The 23346-nt window shown below is 38.9% G+C and overlaps 1 protein-coding gene and 1 long non-coding RNA gene across 3 annotated transcripts in view; one reads left to right on the plus strand and one right to left on the minus strand.

The window, feature by feature from the left end:
- Positions 1–3429: 3429 nt before the first annotated feature.
- On the minus strand, positions 3430–5100 carry LOC105602518 (uncharacterized). Its single transcript, XR_001021179.4, has 2 exons — positions 4876–5100; positions 3430–3666 (listed from the first exon to the last, which is right to left on the minus strand). It is a non-coding gene; the product is annotated as an uncharacterized LOC105602518 (long non-coding RNA).
- Positions 5101–5226: 126 nt separating this feature from the next.
- PDE4D (phosphodiesterase 4D) overlaps positions 5227–23346 on the plus strand; it is a 1582769-nt gene continuing 1564649 nt past the window's right edge. For both annotated transcript variants that reach the window (XM_042233629.1, XM_060400411.1), the window contains exon 1: positions 5227–5356. The gene's annotated coding sequence lies outside the window, so the exon portion shown is untranslated. The remainder of the gene's footprint in view (positions 5357–23346) is intronic.

The raw sequence follows: 23346 nt of genomic DNA on the forward strand, positions 1-23346 counted from the left end.
GAGCGAATGGACACATGAAGTGACCACCTCTGGAGCTGAGGCAGCATAGTGGGGTGGGGGAGCTAATCACTCACTTTTGGAACTGAGACCCCCTTCCTTTTGCATTCCTCTCCCAGGAGCAGGAAAATTAGAATAAGGAGACTTAGTTTAGCTCATTCAACTCCCTGCCAGGCCCCATACAAAGTCTTCATGTATGCAGTCATTTCTAGCATCCCAGGTAGGCTTCCTTGTATTTCTTTATCAATTTGTTGAGAAAGGCCAGAGATGAGGCTGGTCATGTGGCTGTTAAGTCTTAACATTTGATTTTTTGGGATCTTGAAGAAATTACCTTGGATTTCATTTTGAAAGTGTTTTGTTTTGTTTTGTTTTGTTTTTCTAAACTGAAAATGTTCCCCAGTTTTCTCCCTGGTTATTTGTCCTGCTAACTCATGTGGTAAGTGGTGCTGATTCATGAATTTTCCATCAGGGAATAAGCACCCTCCATGGAGAGGAGGTGGGAGGAAGGGGTTTGCTCTCAAGGAGGGGCATGTCCTTGGTCTTGGTGGTCGGTGCTGGGAAGGGCACACAGATGGAGAGATGTATCCTGGGAAGCACAGCAGTGAGAGTATACAGGGTCCCTGAGGCCCTGTGAGCAGCGAGACGTGTCTGTCGGGGGTTTGTGTGGGTGGGGAAGGAGGTTAAGGGTGAGACCCCTTAAGAATGAATGAAGGGATGTGGGAATGAAAGAGTGCAGCAGGCCATTGTCCGTCCCTAGGGCGGCTGTTCCCTTACCAAGCAGACTCTTTCTCTCTGTACTTCCTCAGTAAGCAAGCTGCAGTTCCAGTTAATAATCTCCTAAACTGAGAAATCCCCTCTCCTGGGAGGAGAGGAGATAATTAGCTTCAGTGTTCTCTCATATCTATGCTGAGAAGTCAGCATGAATTCTAGACAGGATTCCTGTCTTTGGATAATCATCAGAGCTCTTTTTTTCCCCTCCCTCCAACTCTTTTTTGATTAGGGTACCATGACTGAAATGAATGGCTTCCATTATTTTTTTGCCTTCCTGCAGGAATCTTTAAACTAGGCTGAACTTTGGACCAACTATCATGTGAATCATGTCTACTACAGTTACCCTTTCTCTGTAATTTCCTAGGTTAGTGCCATTGGGCGACACAATAAATGCAGAGCAGGGTTGAAAATGTCAAGTGATAACCAGATAGAAGACTGGCAGTGAACAGACCCACCTCCTTGAGCTCTTATCTCAGAGGCCTTAAGACAAAACCTTACATAAATATTTCCCAAAATGAGATATATGATGTTAATAGATATATGTTACTATATTTGACTGTTCAGCAATTCAACTCCATTTTGGATCTTGTGTGCATTTATTGCAATGAACTTAATTATGATATGAATGACAGTTTTCTCTTCACGAATGTTTATTACGTAATAGGCTCAGTTCTAAGTTCAGTTCTTTGCCCATTTAATCTTCACACCAGCCTCAGGAGGTAGTTACTGTGAGTGCCCCATTTTACATATGGGGAAATTGAGGCACAGATCTCTTGAGTAGCCTGCCTGAAGTCCACAGATAAGAATCAGAACTGGGATTTGAACTGAGGCAGTCTAACTCAGAGTGTCAACCTCCATGCTATTAATATAATGCTTACACATTGCTTGAAGAGGTGGTTTTGGCATCAAATATGAAGAATGCAACCCTTCAAACTTTTCTCTTGCAAAATGTAAGTAATTATATGTTTTGTGTATGTGCTCTTGTATGATTGTTGACATCTCATTACCAAGAAGGAGTTTTGACTATATATGAGCACAAAAGGTTGTTGATTTGGGTTAATTTTATGTGTAATAACGGTTTAGAATCTTGTCACATGCATTGTTAGTATGTTTCCAAACATTCATGTTCTCAGATAGATAATTAAAAAGCAGCCACAAAAATTTCCGCCCACATGCCAAGAACAAGTTTGATTATGAGGTCTATGTGCCCAGATGATGTGTTCTGTTAACTAAACCAAGAATATAAGCTTAATCCCTGCAGTGACCACAGATTCATAGCTCTTGTAACCATGCCTTTTTATTTAAATGAGAAAAAAAAATTTTTTTTTTTTGCTTTGTCAAGGTGAGCAGGCCTTCTAGCTGATGTATTTCTAAGTAACTGCTTGTCTTTCTGTTAACACCACAGACACTGGCTCCAAGAGTTGACGTTTGAACTGTCAGCAGTTGCCCCCCACCAGCAATCTGGTCCAAGATCTAGGGTTTCTTTAGGTGGAGTCCAACCTGGTGAAAACAATGGGTCTATTTATCCCTTTCACCTGGAGCACAGTTAACCTCTTGCCAACCTCAGCAGGTCTGACACACTAACTTAGTGGATCCGAATGTTTCTTAAGAGTTTTCTCATGAGCAGCTCCTTTGGCCATGTAAACTGCAGGGCAAGGCAGATTAGCTTGTGGGGCTAAAAACTGTTCTTGGCCCGGATCTAGGGACACCTTTCAGTCAACCGGAGTTGCTCTGATAGTTAAGATGGGCTGATGGCTGTTGGTTCAGATAAAAGGTTTGCATTGCTGAGTACTTTTCTTTAATTGGGATCATCTAAATTCTTGTCTGTGAGATGGAGATCCAGGAAATGAATTAAGAACAGAATTTAGCTGTCTGAATGACCTTTGTGTACCATGAACCCTCTTGGTGCCAGGTGCGACAGCCAACAGCTATTAATTGATGGTGATGATGGATGTAGTCTCTCCAGCTAGAGCTTGCTAGCACAAGCCCGGCTGGATTGGAAATGATGTCTGCTGCACTAACAACTTTAGGAGAAGATTAGAGTATCGGCATGTATTTTCAAGTTTCCTCCTTCATTGCATTGTTTTAAATAGGGCATTGAAATAAAATGTGAATGATATAATTGACTTAAGTTGGATTGTAGTGAGACATCACTTCCTTCCTTCCAGTGTGAGGTTTTCCCTGCTATGTGACCACTCCAGGTACTAAATATCTACCCTCACCAATTGCCAAGTAGCAGTAACATGTCTCAGGCTATCATGATTATTATGATGATCGGAGGGAAGGCCATGCTGTCTTTTAGAAAGCTCTCATCATGAATGTGTTTTTGGTTGAACATTGCTTGCTAACAGATGAACAGCTTGAAGCTGAAGCAAACAAAACCTTTAGTGTTTGTAAGGGTCAGGGTGCCAGGGGTCTGTCTGCAACTGAGCTTTATGTTGACACAGAGAATGTCCAGAAGCCATGAAAGCTTCTGACTCAAGGACTTGCTAGTTGGTTGCTGGCCATTGTTTTGAGTGGGGAGATGGTTATCTTCAAAGTTGTCAAAGGTAAAGTTTTCCTATTGGAAATTTCTGGGCAACTATCATGTGAAATAATTTAAATGCCTTAGTTTAGAGTATGCTTGGTCTTGTGTGTTGAAAAATGATTTGAACATTGGAATTTGAAGAGATCTTAACATAATTTTATTTGGGGAATGAGAAACAGGGAACTCTGGGTGTTGAGGATTCAATGACAAAATTCTGGGTGTGACGATTCAATGCCAACATTACCTTAAGGGCGTGCTTTCCCTTTCAGACTAGATCATCCTTGTTATTGTTGAGTAAAGGGAACCACAGTTTTAACAACCTGGCTTCCCTCAGAAGTTTCAGTTCTCACACAGTCTCATGAGCAGCAGCACTGTCAAGTAAACAAAGGTTTAATTAAGTAAAAAATATTTAAATGTAGTGAAATAGTCCTCCCTGGTTAGTCACAAGTTGGACAATACAAAGAACAGATCTTGGGGGGATTACGAATGGATTACTTTTTCTATTCCCTGTGTTTCTGTTTTTCTTCTTGGTGTCAAATCTCAAGTTAAATTCAGTCAACCATTTAGAGCAAACAAAAAGTGCATAAATGTCTTTTCTGTTCCTGTTCCTTATATTTCATCACTAAACAAAGCAAGTTTCCTTTCCTGGCTTCTTCCTTTGGGAGTATATAAAACTGACACAAGTTTATATTGTGGAGATTCTGCTGTCACTTTGAAAGCATAATGATTGATCTTGTTATTTAAAAGTTTTTACAACGATTTTTTGGTTGCTAATGTTACACTTGCTACAAAATTTGCTGAAGAGACACATCATTTGTTGAGGATTTGGAAGGATTTGTCATTAGGTAAAGTATGTCACATATCTAAGGGTGTATGTTAATTCCATTAAAAATTTTTTTTCTTTAGTCACCTCTTATGACTTAAAAATGTTTGCCACAGATGCATTAATAACTATAATTTGAAAGTTTGGTGTAACAAGTAGTTGGTATTACTAATACTTCAAAATGTGATGGGAAATAAGGAAAATATTGCAAAGAAAACAGACACCTAGGCCATGGGGGGCTGTGCCAAGTGGCTCTTACATCATTTTCTGCCCCAACAATCCCACCAAGGTACATTCTGGTACATGTTATATAGCCATGTATAGCTATATAGCTATATTGTGGGCCAGTATAATAACCCATCTTCCTAATTTACTGTTTGAGCACAGTTATTCCTTTTAAGACACTAAAAGCATTTAATTGTACTCATGAAACCCCTTTTCCCTCTTCCCTGCCTGAGCTGCCTTTATTCTTGTTTCTGTGGGTGGGTGAATAGGCTGTCCATCTGAAAAGATAGCTCTCAAACCGTTCTGGAAAATGATCTCTCTTCCTCCACGAATGATCATTTTGGTTTAAAATTTATTTCAGGTACATTAAGCCTCCCTGGACTCATACTCAATAACAAATGATCCTACAGTAGATGAGATTAGAAAAAGGTAAAATGAGATCAAAGCGGACCTAGTTGCCGGAGTGACTTAATGCATATTAGTTTGACTCAGCATTACTCCCACTAAAAATAAAAAGAAAGATGAAAATTACCTTTGGGTTTTTGCTGCTGTGGTTGCCCTCTGTGTCCCAGGGGTACTCTGGGTCCTTTAAGGCCGGCGAGGTTGGTCTTGCCGAAGCATAACAGATCTTGCTCCAGGTGAAGTCGCATTTCCCAGTCCTTTGTTGTGCTTCCCTTGGGCAGTAAAGCTATGATTTTTTTCTGGCCTTGCAAGGGAAAGTGATTCCAGATAAGCTGAGTGTTATGTGGAATATCTCATCTTTGTTGTTCTAGCGCAGCCCTTTCAGCTTTCCAGAGCCAGTCAGACTTGTTATGAGGAGCTAAGTGATTGGCTGGATCTGGGGCTCAGTTTCATAAATTATAGCCCAGCGTACGAGAAGCCCAAGTCCTATAGTTGCTGTAGTCCAGAGGCCTGCCAGTTCCTGCTTTAACGCATATGTAGTCGTAATTGAGTTCTAACACGGCCTTGGATGTTTCTGTCCTAAATAGCTGACATTGCATCTTCAAGACTGTGTGAGTAATCCTGACTGTTTTTTTTTTTAGACTCCGTAAATTAATTACATGCCCCGAGAGGGAGTGATGGTAATTAGAAAATACTGAAGTAGCAAATGATTCATTTTCAAGGTGCTATTTTCTGTGTATCAAGTTCAATGCAATTAATCGTAAAGCTTCTAAGACCTGGCAGGATTATTCCAGCTCTTTTTTTTTTTTTTTTTTGCCACGAATCAGAGTCAAGCTATATTTTGAAGGAGGCTCTTCAGTGCATTTGCTAGCCAGGTTTGTGTTAAGGGGTCTGGAAAGTGAGAAAGGTCCAATACGAGCAGGTTAAAACAGATTGTTGGTGTCAAAGCCATGGCTGAGAGCCCTTGAGTCCGGCAAGTTTCAAGACTTCCCACCCACATGGTCCACAGCTGGGAGGGAGCAGTAATGACAGGCAGTCTTTTTGGGACACAGGTACACAACACTCGGAGTGCAGAAAGAGGAGAAGTGTGAAATGGCAGCAAAGCTTTTCTTTACTGTCATCTGAAGCTGTACCAAGACATAGTCTGTGGATAACTAGAATATTTTTACATGTATAAAAATGCTCCTCAGTGGTTCTGTTTATATGGGGGGAGCTGAATGAGAACTCCCTAGCTTGTGTGTGTGTGTGTTTAAAGCCTTTAAGAAGCATATTAAACACACAGAAACAACAGTGACAGAAGAAAGTATGTGGATTGGAATGTGTGGTCAGAGCAGATCACATTATCCCACGGAAGCCATTGTTAGGTTTGTATAATTGCTGGGGGTGACTTCTATTGGCAACCAGGTTGAAGATAAAGCCAGAGCAGATTGAGAGGAGGACCTAAAAACATCAGCATTTTGTTACCTTCTATAGCATACACTGCAGGGTAGAGTTAATACTGAATATAGACCGGTGAGGGTAAGCAGTTCATGTTTTACTTTTAAAACATTATTGATTTCTCCTGTCATTAAAAATAAGAAAATCAGACTTTTGTCTATGAAGTTAATCGTTAGAAATAATTTTTCGTCCACATAATTTTTATATCTTTCTCAATATGGCACAAAGTTAGGTAATTTCTTACAATTTTGGGTTGTTTTCCAGTTTGCTTTTCGTCTAAATTTTCATCTTTAGACTGAGAGATACAAATCTATGTTTTTGTGCTGTACATAAGCCTCAAGCATAAATAATCGGAACAGTTTTTAAATTCACGGGTTTCTGTGGCCAGCATAAATTTCTAATAGCTAGAATATTTACTTGCCAATTCCTATAAAAATATTATTTTTATACCTAAGAGCAGTTTATTTTTGGTTTAAATGACTGACATGATTTGTTCAGTAGGAAAGAAATAATAGTTATGTGTTTGCAAAATTTTATGTTTCATTCACTTTGGAAATGCAAAATTTTGTTGTTAAAATATTTTTGCCTTCTAAAATATGACCCCTTTTGGGTCACAGCAACAAATGAGGTTAATAAAGGAGAGAAAAATAACATAAATTCTTTTCTGTATTAGCCGAGTATATGTAAAATAGTTTTAAAACATGTAATTCTAATACATTCTTTTGGAAACATGCTTACTGTGAAGAAACAGTATGAGCTTCTAATTGTGATAGTGTGATAAGTTCCTTTATTTAGTTTCCATGGCTGTAGACACTAATAGTAAGAGTCGACAGTCATTATTTTTTGTCTTAACTGACTGTATCAGTGGAAGAAAGGAGTGCATCTACTGAAGGACAGTAACCTCACCCCTGCAGGTGGTTCGGGGCCCACGTAGAATAAGAAGTGGGGAGAGTGGAAGCGGCTTTCTCTGAACTGGTTTCTGACCTTTAAGCTGGCTCCTTTTCTCAGCGTAGTGTCAGTATGGCTGTCTTGGTGTCGCTATCACATTCCCTCCCACCTCTTCATGCCTGCCTTCTTTATAGTATTAACTTGACCTCTGATTGAGATGAATCAAATACAAATGACCTATGCTCAGCTATGGGATATTAATCAGCTGCTCATGCAGTTCAGACGGAGAAGGCAATGGCACCCCACTCCAGTACTCTTGCCTGGAAAATCCCATGGACGGAGGAGCCTGGTAGGTGGCAGTCCATGGGGTCGCTAAGAGTCGGACACGACTGAGCGACTTCACTTTCACTTTTCACTTTCATGCATTGGAGAAGGAAATGGCAACCCACTCCAGTGTTCTTGCCCGGAGAATACCAGGGACGGGGGAGCCTGGTGGGCTGCCGTCTATGGGGTCGCACAGAGTCGGACACGACTGAAGTGACTTAGCAGCAGCAGCAGCAGCATGCAGTTCAGAAGATGTTTAGAACATGGCTCAGGGAAATTCTGTTGGGAGTATTGACATCTTGCATTGGAGCTTCCTTTAGGACTTTCACCTCTTCAGTTCTCTGGATTCACATCTGTTTTACATGAAAGGGCAGGACTTTAAGAAAAGAGTAGAGGAGTACCAAGTGTCCAGGGATAGGTATCTGTGAGCAAGATGTTGTGCAGAAAGGAAACATTTTCCGAATAGCAGGATCTGGTCTCTTTTCCCTCTGCACTTTATTTCCAGTCGCCATTTTTGTCTGACTGTGGAAGTTCTTTGGCAGATAAGGTTCTGTAAAACTATGTATATCCGCCATAGACAGATGGATTTGACAAAGATATATCCAACAAGGAATGTATTACATCATAAACTTGCAAAGCACTCATGAATGCAAATTGGCTTAAGTAATATTTCTTGATTGAATTACATTTTCCAGGGTTTCATTTGGTGAATTTCACTTTTGGAAAGATTTGCTCTTCTCTAAGATATTTTTTTCCAGTGTTATATATAGAACTACTCTTTTTGCTTACTCTTACTGAAGAATTTAATTATCCTTAGTTGGCGTTTTCAAAAGACTTGCTGTCCCACCTGGAGCTTCTTTTAAAGAGTAGAGCAAAACAAAAAACCTCCTCTCCCTCCCCCAGCCCAGAGTTAAATGCTTTAGATTTGTCTGATTCTCTTTGTTTGTGGAGCTTGACTCTACCCCTTGGAAGAGGAGGAACTTTCATTTAATTAAAAAATCAATTTTTTCACTTTAATTATAAAATATATGCAGGTGATATAATTTTCTGTTATACTAGTCACAAGCCAAAATTGTATCCCTCCAATTTCAGGAAGCAAAGTGACTTAGTAAATTGATCTTGGAGTTAGTGAGATCATGCTCAAGTCTTTTAAATTTTTTTAAGCCTCAGTCTCTATGTCTGTAAAATGGAAAAAAATGGTATATATCCTGGTGTTTTACTGTATTGGTAAATATCAGCAGCATGATGAGAAAGTGCTGATTAAAGAATATTTTAGTTCTTTGGGCTAAGATAATGACATTATTATTATAAAACTTCATAGCACTGATTAGCTTCTTTTACTTCTAAAAGTATATCCCCAGAATTGAATAAATACTTTTTAGAGCAAAAGCAGTCTTCAGTGTTTGATCTTGAAAAATTACAAAGGTTTTCAGAGCCTCAGTCCTTATTTGTCTGTTACTTGAGTATAAAAATAACCGTGAAGTGAAGTGAAGTTGCTCAGTCGTGTCCGACTCTTTGCGACCCCCAGGACTGTAGCCTATCAGGCTCTTCTATCCATGGGATTTTCCAGGCAAGAGTGCTAGAGTGGATTGCCATTGCCTTTTCCAGGGGATCTTCCCGACCTAGGAATTGAACCTGGGTCTCCTGCATTGCAGGCAGACGCTTTACCGTCTGGGCTACTGTAACAATAAGAAAGTGATATTGTATATGAAAATGTATTTAGTAAACTTCCAACTGCCTTGTAAATGTTACTTATGTATTATCAGGATATTAATAAAAGGTTTCAGTTCAGTTCAGTCGCTCAGTCGTGTCCAACTCTTTGCGACCCCATGAATCACAGCACGCCAGGCCTCCCTCTTTATCACCATCTCCCGGAGTTCACTCAGACTCACGTCCATCGAGTCCGTGATGCCATCCAGCCATCTCATCCTCGGTCATCCTCTTCTCCTCCTGCCCCCAATCCCTCCCAGCATTAGAGTCTTTTCCAATGAGTCAACTCTTCTCATGAGGTGGACAAAGTACTAGAGTTTCAGCTTTAGCATCATTCCTTCCAAAGAAATCCCAGGGCTGATCTCCTTCAGAATGGACTGGTTGGATCTCCTTGCAGTCCAAGGGACTCTCAAGAGTCTTCTCCAGCACCACAGTTCAAAAGCATCAATTCTTTGGTGCTCAGCCTTCTTCACAGTCCAACTCTCACATCCATACATGACCACAGGAAAAACCATAGCCTTGACTAGACGGACCTTAGTCGGAAAAGTAATGTCTCTGCTTTTGAATGGAAAATATCACATACATTTCCTTTAAATTATATAATTCCATTTATATAAAATGTGCAGAATAGGCAAATCCATAGAGACAGAAAATAGATGAATGGTTATAAGGCATTGGGGGAAGAATGTATGAGGCATGACTGCTAATGGGATCTACAAATTTCTTATTGATTAGCTTTCTCTTTTTAAAAAATAAAGGTAATTCTTTATTTTTCTTGTTTGTAGCTTTAAACTTTTTATTTTATATTGGGGTATAGCCGATTAACAGTGTTGTGGCATGTGTGGCTGAGTCCCTTCACTGTTCACCTGAAGTTTGGTTAGCTTTCTCAGCTACGTCTACTTCCCTCCAACAGGGTGGATTAAGCTGGTACTGTGACTTTCCTTCCGCTTAGATACAGCGCAAAGCTAATATTCAGATAAGCATTCCCTCACAGTCTGCATTTAGAACTGTTTTTAGAGGGCATAGTTTCCTCAGAAGAAAGAGTGACTTAGAAAATTTAGATTGACAGATGTTCTTGAACTTTTTATTATTGTGTTTTCTCTCTTTATTAAATTTAACTAACAAAATAATCATATACGTTAAGGTGATGCTTATTCTGTGGGCTTTTCATACCAGGAATAAAGTGAATGGTCAAGATGACTTTCTGAACAATTTAGAAAGTTCAGTCAACAGTTTTGAATCTCAGATTTTTAACTGGTTCTATTTTGAAAGGTCATGACACTTTTTGGATTATTGGCCACGGGTGTGTCCTACATTTCAGCTGCTTGAGTGCGCTGTTGTTAAAGAGTTTAATTATTTCCTAATAGTACTATTGGTGAGTCTGAAACAGTTCTACCACTGTTTTTTTTTTAGATGAAACTATACAGGATGCACAAAAAGTAAAACAAATAAAAAATGAAATGAACTTTCTCCTACCTTGATCCTGCATACTTCACCCAGCAATTATGAGAGAACCTTCTGGAAATGAAAGAATTTAATTTTTAGTATAGTTTTTAAAATTAAAAAAGTTTTCTAATTTATTTTTTTATTGAGGTATAGTTGATGTGCAGTATGTCTCAGGTGTACAATTTAGTGATTCACAATTTTTAAAGATTATCCACCATTTATAGTTATTATAAAATTTGACTGTAGTTCCTGCACTGCATAATATATCCGTGTGGCTTATTTATTTTATACATAGTAGTTTGTACCTCTTAATCCCTTATCCCTATCTTGCCATTCCCTCCTTCCCTCTCCTGCTGCTAACCACTAGTTTGTTCTGTATACCTGTGAGTCTGTTTCTGTTTTGTTAATATTCACTAGTTAATTTTATCTTTTAGATTTCACATATATGTAATAACAACATTATGTCTGACATATCACAGCATAATACTCTCCAGGCCTGTCCAAGTTGTTGCAAATGGCAAAATTTCATTTATGGCTAGGTAGTATTCCTGTGTGTGTGTGTGTGTGTGTGTGTGTGTATACACACACCACATCTTTATTCATCTGTTGATGAACACTTAGGTTGCTTCTATATCTTAGCTATTGTAGATAGTGCTACTCTGAACATTGTGGTGCCGTGTATCTTTCTGAATTAATGTTTTTGGTTAATTTTGGATACATACACCCAGGCCAGGAGTGAAATTGCTAGATCATATGGTAGTTTGGTTTTTCAGTTCAGTTCAGTCGCTCAGTCATGTCAGACTCTTTGTGACCCCACGGACTGCAGCACACCAGGCTACCCTGTCCATCACCAGTTCCTGGAGCTTGCTCAAATTCACGTCCATTGAGTTGGTGATGTATCCAACCATCTCATCCTCCGTCGTCTCCTTTCCCTCCTACCTTCAATCTTTCTAGCATCAGGGTCTTTTCTTAATGAGTCAGTTCTTCACATGAGGTGGCCAAAGTGTTGGAGCTTCAGCATCAGTCCTTCTAATGAATATTGATTTCCTTTAGGATTGGCTAATTTGTTCTCCTTGCAGTCCAAGGGACACTCAAGAGTATCCCCCAACACCACAGTTCAAAAGCACCCAGTTCTTTGGTGCTCAGCCTTCTTTGTGGTCCAACTCTCACATCCATACATAACTACGGGAAAAACCATAGCTTTGACTAGACGAAACTTGTTGGTAAAATAATGTCTCTGCTTTTTAATATGCTATCTAGGTTGGTCATAGCTTTTCTTCCAAGGAGCAAGCATCTTTTAATTTCATGGCTGCAGTCACCATCTGCAGCAATTTTGGAGCCCAAGCAAATGAAGTTTGTCACTGTTTCCATTGTTTCCCCATCTGCTTGCCATGAAGTGATGGGACTGCATGCCATGATCTTAGTTTTTTGAATGTTGAGTTTTAAACCAGCCTCTTCACTCTCCTCCTTCACTTTCATCAAGAGGCTCTTTAGTTCCTCTTCGCTTTCTGCCATAAGGGTGGTGTCATCTGCATATCTGAGGTTATTGGTATCTTTCCTGGCATTCTTGATTCCAGCTTGTGCTTCATCCAGTCCAGCATTTCTCATGATGTACTCTGCATACAAATTAAATAAGCAGGATAACAATATACAGCCTTGACGTACTCCTTTCCCGATTTGGAACCAGTCTGTTGTTCCATGTCCAGTTCTAACTGTTGCTTCCTGACCTGCATATAGGTTTCTCAGGAGGCAGGTAAGGTTGTCTGGTATTCCTATCTCTTTAAGAATTTTCCACAGTTTGTTGTGATCCACACAGTCAAAGGCTTTGGCATAGTCAATAAAGCAGAAGTAGATGTTTTTCTGGAATTCTCTCGCTTTATCTATGATCTGATGGATTTTGGCAATTTGATCTCTGGTTCCTCTGCCTTTTGTAAATCTAGCTTGAACATCTGGAAGTTCTCAGTTCACATACTGTTGAAGCCTAGTTTGGAGAATTTTGAGCATTACTTTGCTAATGTGTGAGATGAGTGTAATTGTGCAGTAGTTTGAACATTCTTTGGTATTGCCTTTCTTTGGGATTAGAATGAAAACTGACCTTTTCCAGTCCTGTGGCCACTGCTGAGTTTTCCAGATTTGCTGGCATATTGAGTGTAGCACTTTCACAGCATCACATTTTAGGATTTGAAATAGCTCAGTTCTGTTTTTATTTTTTGGAAAAACCTCAGTACTGTTTTCTGTAGCAGCTATACCAACTTACATTCCCATCCACAGTGTACAAGGATTCCTTTTTCTCCAAATCCTTAATGACATTTTTTATTTGTGGTCTTATTGGTGATAGCCATATTGACAAGTGGGAGGTGATATCTCATTGTGATTTTGATTTGCATTTCTCTGATAGTTAATGATGTTGGGCATCTTTTTATGTGCCTGTTAGCCATCTGTATGTCTTCTTTGGAAAAATGTCAGTTCAGCTCCTTTGTCCATTTTTGATTGGGTGCTTTGTTTCCTTGATACTGAGTTGTATGAACTGTTTATATGTTTTGCATATTAACTGCTTGTTGGTCACATTATTTGCAAATATTTCTCCCATTCCATTAGTTGTCTTTCATATCGTAGATGGTTTCCCTTGCAGTGTAAAAGCTTCTAAGTTTAATTAGGTCCCATTTGTTTAATTTTGCTTTTATTTCTTTTGCTTTATGAGACAGATTTAAAAAGCTCTTGCCGTGATTTATGTCAAAGAGTGTTCTATGTTCCTTTCTGGGTGTTTTAAGATTTCAGGTCTTGCATTTAGCTCTTTAAACCATTTTGAGTTTATCTTTGTGTATGGTGTGAAAGAATGTTCTAATCTCATTGTTTTACGTGTATCTGTTAATTTTTCCAGCGCCATTGTTGAAGAGACTGTCTTCTTTCCATCGTATGTTCTTGCCTCTTTTGTCATATATTAATTGACCAAGAGTGCGTAGATGTATCTCCAGGTGCTCTATTTTGTTTCATTGATCTATGTATCTGTTTTTATATCAGTGCCTGTTTGTGTGCTCAGTCATGTCTGACTCTTTGTGACCCATGAACTGTAGCCTGCCAGGCCCTTCTGGGCATGAGATTATCCCAGCAAGAATACTAGAGTGGGTTACCATTTCCTTCTCCAGGGGATCTTCCCAACCCAGGGATCAAATCTGTGTCTCCTGCAACTCTAGCACTGGCAGGCAGATTCTTTACCACTGAACCATCTGGGAAGCCCTTTTGTGCCAGTACCATACTTAAAAAATACTTAAAAAAATTTTTTTTTATTATTGTAGCTTTATAGTATAGTCTGAAGTCAAGGAGCATGATTTTTCCAGCTGTGTTCTTTCTCAAGGTTTTTTTTGGCTGTTTGAGATCTTCTGTTTTTACATACAGATTTTAAAGTTATTGTTCTAGTTCTGTGAAAAATGCCCTCGGTATTTTCATAGGGTTTGCACTGAATCTGCAGTTCGCCTAGGGTAGTATAGTCACTTTAATAATATTAATTCTTCCAAGCTATGAACATGGTATATATTTCCATCTGTTTGTGTTGTCTGCAACTTATTTCATCAGTATCTTATAGTTTTCCAAGTATAGTCTTTTGATACCTTTGGTCGGTTTTTTCATAGGTATTTTATTCTTTTTGATGTGATGGTAAATGGGATTGCTTCCCTAATTTCTCTTTCTGATAGTTAGTTCATCATTGGTGTATTGAAATGTAACATATTTTTGCGTATTAATTTTTAATCTATAATTTTATTAAATTCATTGATAAACTTTAGTACTTTACTAGTTTTTTGATGGCATCTTTAGGATTTTCTGTGTATAATGTTATGCCATAGTGACATGTTGTACTTCTTTATTTCCAATTTAGATTTCTTTTTTCCCTTCTGATTTCTGTGGCTAGGACTTCCAATACTATGTTGAATTAAAGTGCTGAGAGTGGGCATCCTTGTTTTGTTCCTGTCTTAGAGGGAATGCTTTCAGCTCTTCACTGTTGAGGATGGTGGTATTTATGGGCTTATCATAGATGGCAATTTATTATGTTGTAGTATGTCCCCTCTATAAGCACTTTCTAGAGAGATTTTATCATTGATGGATGCTAAATTTTATTAAAAAATTTTCTGCATCTACTGAGATGATTGTAGGACATGTTGAAAACTGCCATCTGGAACCATTGTCATGACTTTCTTCTACCTTTAATGATTGGATAAGACACTTTTCAGTAATTTAAAATTTCAATGAGAGACTGTTTTTAACTCCTGCCCCCAACTTTATTGAGATACAATTGACATATTACATTGTGTATGTTTAAGGTATACAATGAGTTGATTTGATACATTTTCATATAGTAGTCCTCTCTTGTCCAAAGTTTGACTTTCTGTACTTTCAGTTACCTGAGATCAATTGAGGTCCCAAAATATTAAATGGAGAATTCCGGAAATAAACTATTTATAAATTTTAAATTACATGCCATTCTGAGTAGTGTGGTGAAATGCCATTCTGCTGCATGTCACACCCTGGATGTGAATTATCACTTTCCCCAGCATATCCTATTGGTTAGTCACTTGGTAGATGATTATCAAATCAGCTGTAATGGTCATAGTATCTGTGTTCAAGTAACCTTTATTTTACTTAATAATGGCTTCAAAGGTCAAGTAGTGATGCTGGCAATTCAGATAAACTTCATTATAAATAAGTGTGTATAGGTAGAAGTAGTAGGTAGAGGGTTTGTTACTATCCATGGTTTCAAGCATCCCCGGGAGGTCTTTGAACATATCTCTCAAGGATAAGGGGGGACTACTGTATTGCAAAATAATTGCCACCAGTGTTAGTCAACATTTGCATCACATCACCTAGTTGCCATTTTTCTTTTTTTGGTGAGAATATTTAAAACATACTTTCTTGGCAAAATTCAAGTATATAATACAGTATTATTAACTATTATTTCTGTGCTGTATGTTAGATCCCTAAACTTTTTCATATCATAACTGGAAGTTTGGATTCTCTGACTAATATTTCCCTCTTAGTCCCACTCCCCAGTCCCTGGCAACTACTACTATCTCTTTCTATAAACTTTTTAGGATTCCACACATAAATGAAGTTACACAATATTTGCCTTTCTGTACCTGACTTATTTTACTTAGTACAGTGCCCTCAAGTTATAAACATATTATTGCAAATGGCAAGATTTTCCTTCTTTTTTATGGCTGAGTAATGTTCTACTCCAAAATCACTGCAGATGGTGATTGCAGCCATGAAATTAAAAGATGCTTACTCCTTGGAAGGAAAGCTATGACCAACCTAGATAGCATATTCAAAAGCAGAGACATTACTTTGCCGACTAAGGTCCATCTAGTCAAGGCTATGGTTTTCCAGTGGTCATGTATGGATGTGAGAGTTGGACTGTGAAGAAAGCTGAGCGCCAAAGAATTGATGCTTTTGAACTGTGGTGTTGGAGAAGACTCTTGAGAGTCCCTTGGACTGCAAGGAGATCCAACCAGTCCATCCTAAAGGAGATCAGTCCTGGGTGTTTCTTGGAAGGACTGATGCTAAAGCTGAAACTCCAGTACTTTGGCCACCTCATGCGAAGAGCTGACTCATTGGAAAAGACTCTAATGCTGGGAGGGATTGGGGGCAGGAGGAGAAGGGGATGACAGAGGATGAAATGGCTGGATGGCATCACTGACTCAATGGACACGAGTCTGAGTGAACTCCGGGAGTTGGTGATGGACAGGGAGGCCTGGTGTGCTGCGATTCATGGGGTCGCAAAGAGTCGGACACGACTGAGTGACTGAACTGAACTGAACTGAATATTCTACTCTGTGTGTGTGTGTGTGTGTGTGTATCACTTTTTAAAACCCATCCATCCACGGTTGGACACTTACGTTGTTTCTAGGCTATTATGAATAGTGCCGCTATGGTGCAGATCTCCCTTTGAGATAATGATTTCATTTCCTTCAGATGTATATCCAGAAGTGGGTTTTATGGATCATATGGTGCTTCTATTTTTAATTTTTTGAGGTACTTCCATTCTGTTTTCCATAGTGGTTATACCCATTTACCAAAATGAATATTCCTGATGGGTGAATTTCCCTCATTCAGGTGGTTTTCTTATGACACTTCTCATCACCTAATTATTTCCAGTTTCCAAGTGCTTGTGCTTTGACAGAGGGAAAAATACATGGAGGACTGCTCACATTTTTTACACCAGAGTTTGGTTATGTAAAGGCCCCGCTTAATAGAAAGGAGGCTGGGGCATGAATCTTACTTGTCTCTGGGAAAAATAGAAAGTTGGTTTGGTGATCAACTCACCAATTTATGTCATATATTTTGTTCTTTTCTCATCTTTGTTTTCTCTTCTTCTCCTCCCCTCCCTTCCCTTGCCTTTCCCTCTCTTCCTGTCCCCTCTCCTCTCTTCTCATTTCCTCTCCTCTTGTCTCCTATCCTCTTCCTTCTGTTATCTGTCTGTGTAGAATCTAAGCTTTGAGTTTAGCCACTATGTATAAGTTAAATTAAAAAATTATAATCTTTATCACCTAGAAAAAATTAAGAACTTTTCCAATCTTAGTCCCATATGGTAACAGTTTTCCAAGACTATTAATATATAACTGAAAATTATGATTATAGGAGTTACCATTGATTTAATATTTATGTCCAGTAGTGAAGAAAGTGATAATGGGATGCTTTTCTCTTTCCACCTATCTCTTCCTCTTCTGTATCAATTGTTTGAATGTCTTGCTTTGTATTTTTAGAGAAGGGTAGGAAGAAAATGAAAAATGGGCAGCAAATATAAACTGTTCAAGCCTTCTCTACTCTTTTCCTGTTCCTTGAGTGTTGTGTAAATTTTGCAGGGAATGCTAGCTTATTATTGAGGAAAACTGCTTATGAAGAGAATGTATAGCTTTTGGACAACTGTTTTTCTTGCCTGGAGTTGTGCAAATGATGGAATTAATATAAACTTGGTTTGCAGCCTCTCTATTTTCTAGATGCTGCAGAGATTTCTCTCTACTTTGAACTTTTGGAGATTAGCAAAAATATTTATATCACAAATGAAAAAGAACACAGATGCCTACTCAGTAACCAAAAATATTTTTTAGATCATTGCTATTTAAAAGAAATCTCCCCACAAACTTTTAATTTTCTCTTAATAAACATCATAAACCATTTTAGTCCTTTACTCTGGATATATTAGGATCAAATATTTTTGTTGGGTGATAAGTCAGTAGTAACCTCAGTTATTTTGACAACCAAATTGCTTTCTTCCAATATAAGCCAAATTTACAATTAAGCTATTTAAGAAATAAAGACAGCAAGTAAACATATAATTTTCATGTCCTGACCTAAGAAATTGAAAGACTAACTTATTTCATATCCTCATATTTATCTGATTGAAATAAGAGTGCCTAAAAATAATTTTCCCACAACTCCATTTACTTGTTTATCTTCCTGGCACATTCCAAAATCAATTTTAAAGGCAACACTGAAAAAGAATAAAATATCTTCAATCTAACATACAAGCAATCTTTTCATTTTGGTGGATCTGAACAAAAATAATAAACACTTATAGTCGTTACCCTCAGGCATTGAAAAACAATGACATTTCTCAACTGTTAAATTCTAAAGATTACGTTCTATTTAGTAAAGATTTTGCACATGTTGAATCGCGTTCATGGTCTTTGAATAAGGCAGCCTACATACAGTCAAAAGGTAATGGCTGGGCATTTCTTAGCAATTGAAGAAATGGTGCCTGGGGCCAGATTCTATTCTGAGTGGCTGTGTTACTCTGAGCAAGTTATTCAGTCTCCCTGTACCTCAATTCATTGTCTGAAAAATGGGATTATAATGGTACCTACCTGGTTAGATTGCTGTGTACTTCAGGTAAATTAATATAGGTAAGCTCAACATTCAGAAAATGAAGATCATGGCATCCGGTCCCATCACTTCATGGCAAATAGATGGGGAAACAGTGGAAATAGAGTCAGACTTTATTTTTTTGGGCTCCAAAATCACTGCAGATGGTGACTGCAGCCTTGAAATTAAAAGACGCTTACTCCTTGGAAGGAAAGTTATGCCCAACCTAGATGGCATATTCAAAAGCAGAGACATTACTTTGCCGACTAAGGTCCATCTAGTCAAGGCTATGGTTTTCCAGTGGTCATGTATGGATGTGAGAGTTGGACTGTGAAGAAAGCTGAGCGCCGAAGAATTGATGCTTTTGAAGTGTGTGTTGGAGAAGACTCTTGAGAGTCCCTTGGACTGCAAGGAGATCCAACCAGTCCATTCTGAAGGAGATCAGCCCTGGGATTTCTTTTGGAAGGAATGATGCTAAAGCTGAAACTCCAGTACTTTGGCCACCTCATGAGAAGAGTTGACTCATTGGAAAAGACTCTAATGCTGGGAGGGATTGTGGGCAGGAGGAGAAGAGGATGACCGAGGATGAGATGGCTGGATGGCATCACTGACTCAATGGACGTGAGTCTGAGTGAATTCCGGGAGTTGGTGATGGACAGAGAGGCCTGGCGTGCTGCGATTCATGGGGTCGCAAAGAGCTAGACACGACTGAGCGACTGAACTGAACTGAACTGGACTGGAAACACTTGGAATGATGAATAATGCATAGTAAGTGCTTTATATATGTTTGTCTATTATTTTTATCTGGGGAATTGATTATTTCATAAAGTATTTATTCTAGACAGCTACAATTTCTTCAGTTAGTTCTAAAATTTCTTCTAGCCAGTGCTCACGGGTCTCTCCAAATAGATCTTATGTGTCTCCGTGTTTTTTCTGTGTTAAAGGGATTAAATGGAATCTTTCCTTTGTTGATTCAAAGTCAACATCCTCAATGGTATTGAGCCATTTAATATCGAAATGCTTAAGATGGTAAAGTGTTCAGGGAGAAAGTGTTTTGCCCCTAAGCTAGTGGGTCCAGACTGCTCTGTTGTTTCAGTCCTTGGGCTGTGTTCTGAAGGCTTTTGGCCTTCACTGTACTAGCCTAAGTTAGAATCCTTGATTTGAAATAACTGCTTGAATTTGGTTATAGGTTGTAAGCAAGAAAATAGCCCAGTTTTAAAAAATTGTGTACCAAATGGAAGAACAGACATTGGCTCAGGATGTCAGTCCTACACTGAAAGTAGATAAGAGCATAAATCCATTTTATTCTTCTGGGTGATTGCTATGCTTTACAACAGGAATTGGGAAACTACTGTCTTTGAGCAAAATCTGATTTTATAAATAAAGTTTTATTGAAACATATCCATGTCATTTGTCTGTACATTGTCTACTGCTGCTCACACCAGGGCAGAGTTGAGAAGTTGCCACAGAGACCATATGGCCCACAGGCCAAAAGTATTTACTATCTTTTACAGACCTTTTACAGAAAAAGTTTGCCAAACCCTAATCTAGAGCTTTCAAGATGTGCAGAGTCTGAAATAAACCAGCTGTTGCTTTGTTTAGTAGTCTCACGCAGTCTGCAGATTCAATTATCTAGCACTGACTGTCCTAGATATAAATTTTTTCTAGATGTATTTTTGATAAACAAGAATTTATTGCAGTAGCCTATGTTGAATAAAGGACATACAGCCCATAATAACACATTTAGAACATTAAGAGGTGAAAATACATGTGAAGTTGTGAGGAAATCCTGTCTTAGATACTTGTTCTACTGCTGGTGCATAACATGATAGAAAATTATGTGGTTTTTCCATTGTGTTCTGTAGAATGTTCTAGAAATGTTAGCAGTTGCTAGCTGCTTTTCTTAGTTGTCCAATGTAAGAGTAAATGCCTCTGTTGTCTCTTTTCTCACACATCTATCCATTCTTTATCTTCTTACATATATTCCCGGTCTTTTTCTTTTCTGTGAAAAGGCTTTTTTTTTTTTTTTATAGTTTTCCAGTAATGTATTACTTTACAGTATAGCGTATAGAAAAGGCCTCTGAACTTGGGTTTGAATTTTGATTTAGTCACTTTATGGAGCAGAAACGTCAAGGAAGTCACACTATCACCCCCAGCTTCAGTGTCCATGCCTATAAAAGGGAGATAGGACCCCAGGCTCTGATGACCACGTGCTGTGGGCTGAATGTTTGTGTCTGCCCCCAAATTCATGTGTTGAAATCCCAATAACCAATATACTGGTATTAAGAAGCGAGCCATTTGAGAGGTCATCAGGTCATGAGGGCAGAGCCCTGATGAATGAGGTTAGTGTCCTTCTAAAGAGCCCCACAGAGCTCCCTAGCCTCTCTGCCATTTGAGGATGAAACAAGTCTACAACTTGGAAGAGGGCCCTCACCCAGCCATGCTGGCTTCCTGATTTCAGACTTCCAGCCTCCAGAACTGTGAGAAGTAAATATCTGCTGTTTATGAGCCACCTAGCCTGTGGTATTTTGGTGTGCCAGCCTGAATGAGCTAAGACACCGTGTGAGGGGAAGCGTGGGGCTGAGCATGTGGAGGACTTTACCAGTGTATTATTACTTGTAACTTTAATAACATTCTCAGTTTGGCCCGGTTTCTTCTTATAGAAGGATGTATATGTTTATGGAGTAGAATATAAAATGCATTCTGTGAGACTAAAATTGTGGCCATGTGTGAGGCTGTGAGCGTGAAGGATGCTTGGATGAGAAGACCTCTTCAAACAACGTATACATTGTTCCACGTTTGTGTCCTTATTCACTTGTCTAACGTGGAAGTTTATGCTTTTGTGCAGATCTCCTGGAAAATGTATAAAGGAACAAAGAAGAAGGGTAACCTTGGAAGGGGAAAAAGATAATGCTTTTGTCAGTACAGAAGTCTGAACAGAAGCAAATTATGGTTGGTTTTATTTTAGCTACAGTTCTGTGAGTGAGTCTGGTAAGGTTGTTAATTTTTTTAAGATGAAAGAAAGAGTAGTTTACTTTAATGAAAATTAAAGACTCTAGTGCTGTGGAAAACAGAAGTCCCCTGTGATGACTAGGGTAGAATGATTGAGGGGTGAAGAGAACATATGTGGTCCTATTTTGTTTTTATTGGGGCCTATGCAGAATACTAGGTGTCTGATGTTTATATTCATAAAAGATTACCCCACTTTTATAATTTAAGGGGACACTAATAATTTAACTTTGACTTGCAACTGTGTTGCACATATTTGGATATATTCCTATTGTTTTCAAATGGCTTAAAAAACTAATTAGAAAATTACACCCTCTATTGCTTAGGTAACTTGTCATTTAAGGTCTTTTGACTTCTACCTCTGTTTTTAACCTTTGTTATTTGGAGGAAAGTTATCTATCTAAGTTTTATCAGTTTTTAACCTACTTCTGGTTAACAAACTCCTCGAAAATATAGTATCTTGAAATGATAACCCTTTATTATTTTCTATGAGTCTACTGGTTAGCTGGGGGAGTTCTGTTTATCGAAGCCATTTTCTGATTATTTTAGCTGGCCTTCCTCACGCATTAGAGGTTAACTGGGGGTCTGTGATACTCTTGATTGAGGAAGCTTAATACTCCCCATGTATTTCTTATCTCTGCTCTCATCTATCTAGCAGTCTGCTCCAGACATGTCCTTATGGTGGTGGCCAGGCCAGGGTCCCAAAGGGGAAAGCTCTGTCATGCAAGAAGGTAGATGGCAAGGCACATGTGTTTTTCAAGGCTTGATTCCTATCACATTTGCTAATATCCCATTGGCCAAAGCAAGTCATGGCGGAACCTTAGGGTCAGACTGAATGAATACAAAGCTGTGGGTCAAAGGATGTAGCTATAGGGAGGCCATGAACTGGGGCCTCAGGTTCCCAGGTGTCATTTCACTCTCTTTCTCCATCTTAGCAGTCTTTGTTTCAGAAGTTTTACAGTTTGTTAACACTTCTACAGACTGGGTAGGAAAAAAAATATCTGAATTCTACCTTGTTACTTATTTTCAAAGTTTGATGAGGGAGCAGCTTCCCATTAAAGGCTAAAATAAAAAATTTGATTTATTTACATATATGCCTCTCTCCCCTCCTTTTTAAACTAAATTATACACTACAAATTCTTGTATAATGAAGTGAGTGCTTTTTAATTTCTATCCATATCCATCCCTGAGCTCTATTCTGTCTCCAACTAATTTCTTTATTTTGGGGCCAACATTCCAGTAGCATTTGGAGGGCTTTGGTGGGTGGGTCTGTGCTTTTTTAGTCTTGCTTTCCGGTGTTCTTGCTTTTTGCTTTAGTTTCTCCTAAACTCTACATTTGCATTTCTTCCTGCCCACTCTGTGAGTTTGGAGAAACCTCAAGCTGAACATATCTCAAAGAATCCTCACCATCCACCCTTTGTGCATTCACTCATGCCTTCACCAACAAATACTTGGTGAGTGGCTTCCATACTACAGGCATTTGTAATACAGTAAAGTGCAATATAGACAAAATGCAGGCCTTCCTGGAGCTTATAGTCTAGAGGGGCTTGACAGACAGGAAACAAATGCATGAATGCACCTCATTTGATGTTTAAAGGTGATAAGTGTTTTGGTCAAAATAAAATAAGGTGAGTAAGAATGATGATGATGACTGAGGAGTGAGCAGATATTCACGAAGGGCCTCTGAAGTCAGGGAGTGAGCTGCGACGACGGGGGTGGGCGGGGGGAGGATGCTACAGGCAGAGGGAAAGCAGATGCAAAGGCTGTCTGAATAATGTTCAGTAAAACTGCAGTTTCCAGTGGGAAGAGTGGTAGGCAATGTGGTGAGGAGACAAGCAGGGGCCAGATCACATAGGGCTCGGTAGAGTGCAGTAAGGTCTTTGCATTTATTCTAAGGAGACAGGAATCTGTTGGTGGGTTTGGGGCAGGGGAG

Source organism: Ovis aries, chromosome 16 (assembly GCF_016772045.2).
Source record: "Ovis aries strain OAR_USU_Benz2616 breed Rambouillet chromosome 16, ARS-UI_Ramb_v3.0, whole genome shotgun sequence".
Classification (NCBI taxonomy): Eukaryota; Metazoa; Chordata; class Mammalia; order Artiodactyla; family Bovidae; genus Ovis; species Ovis aries.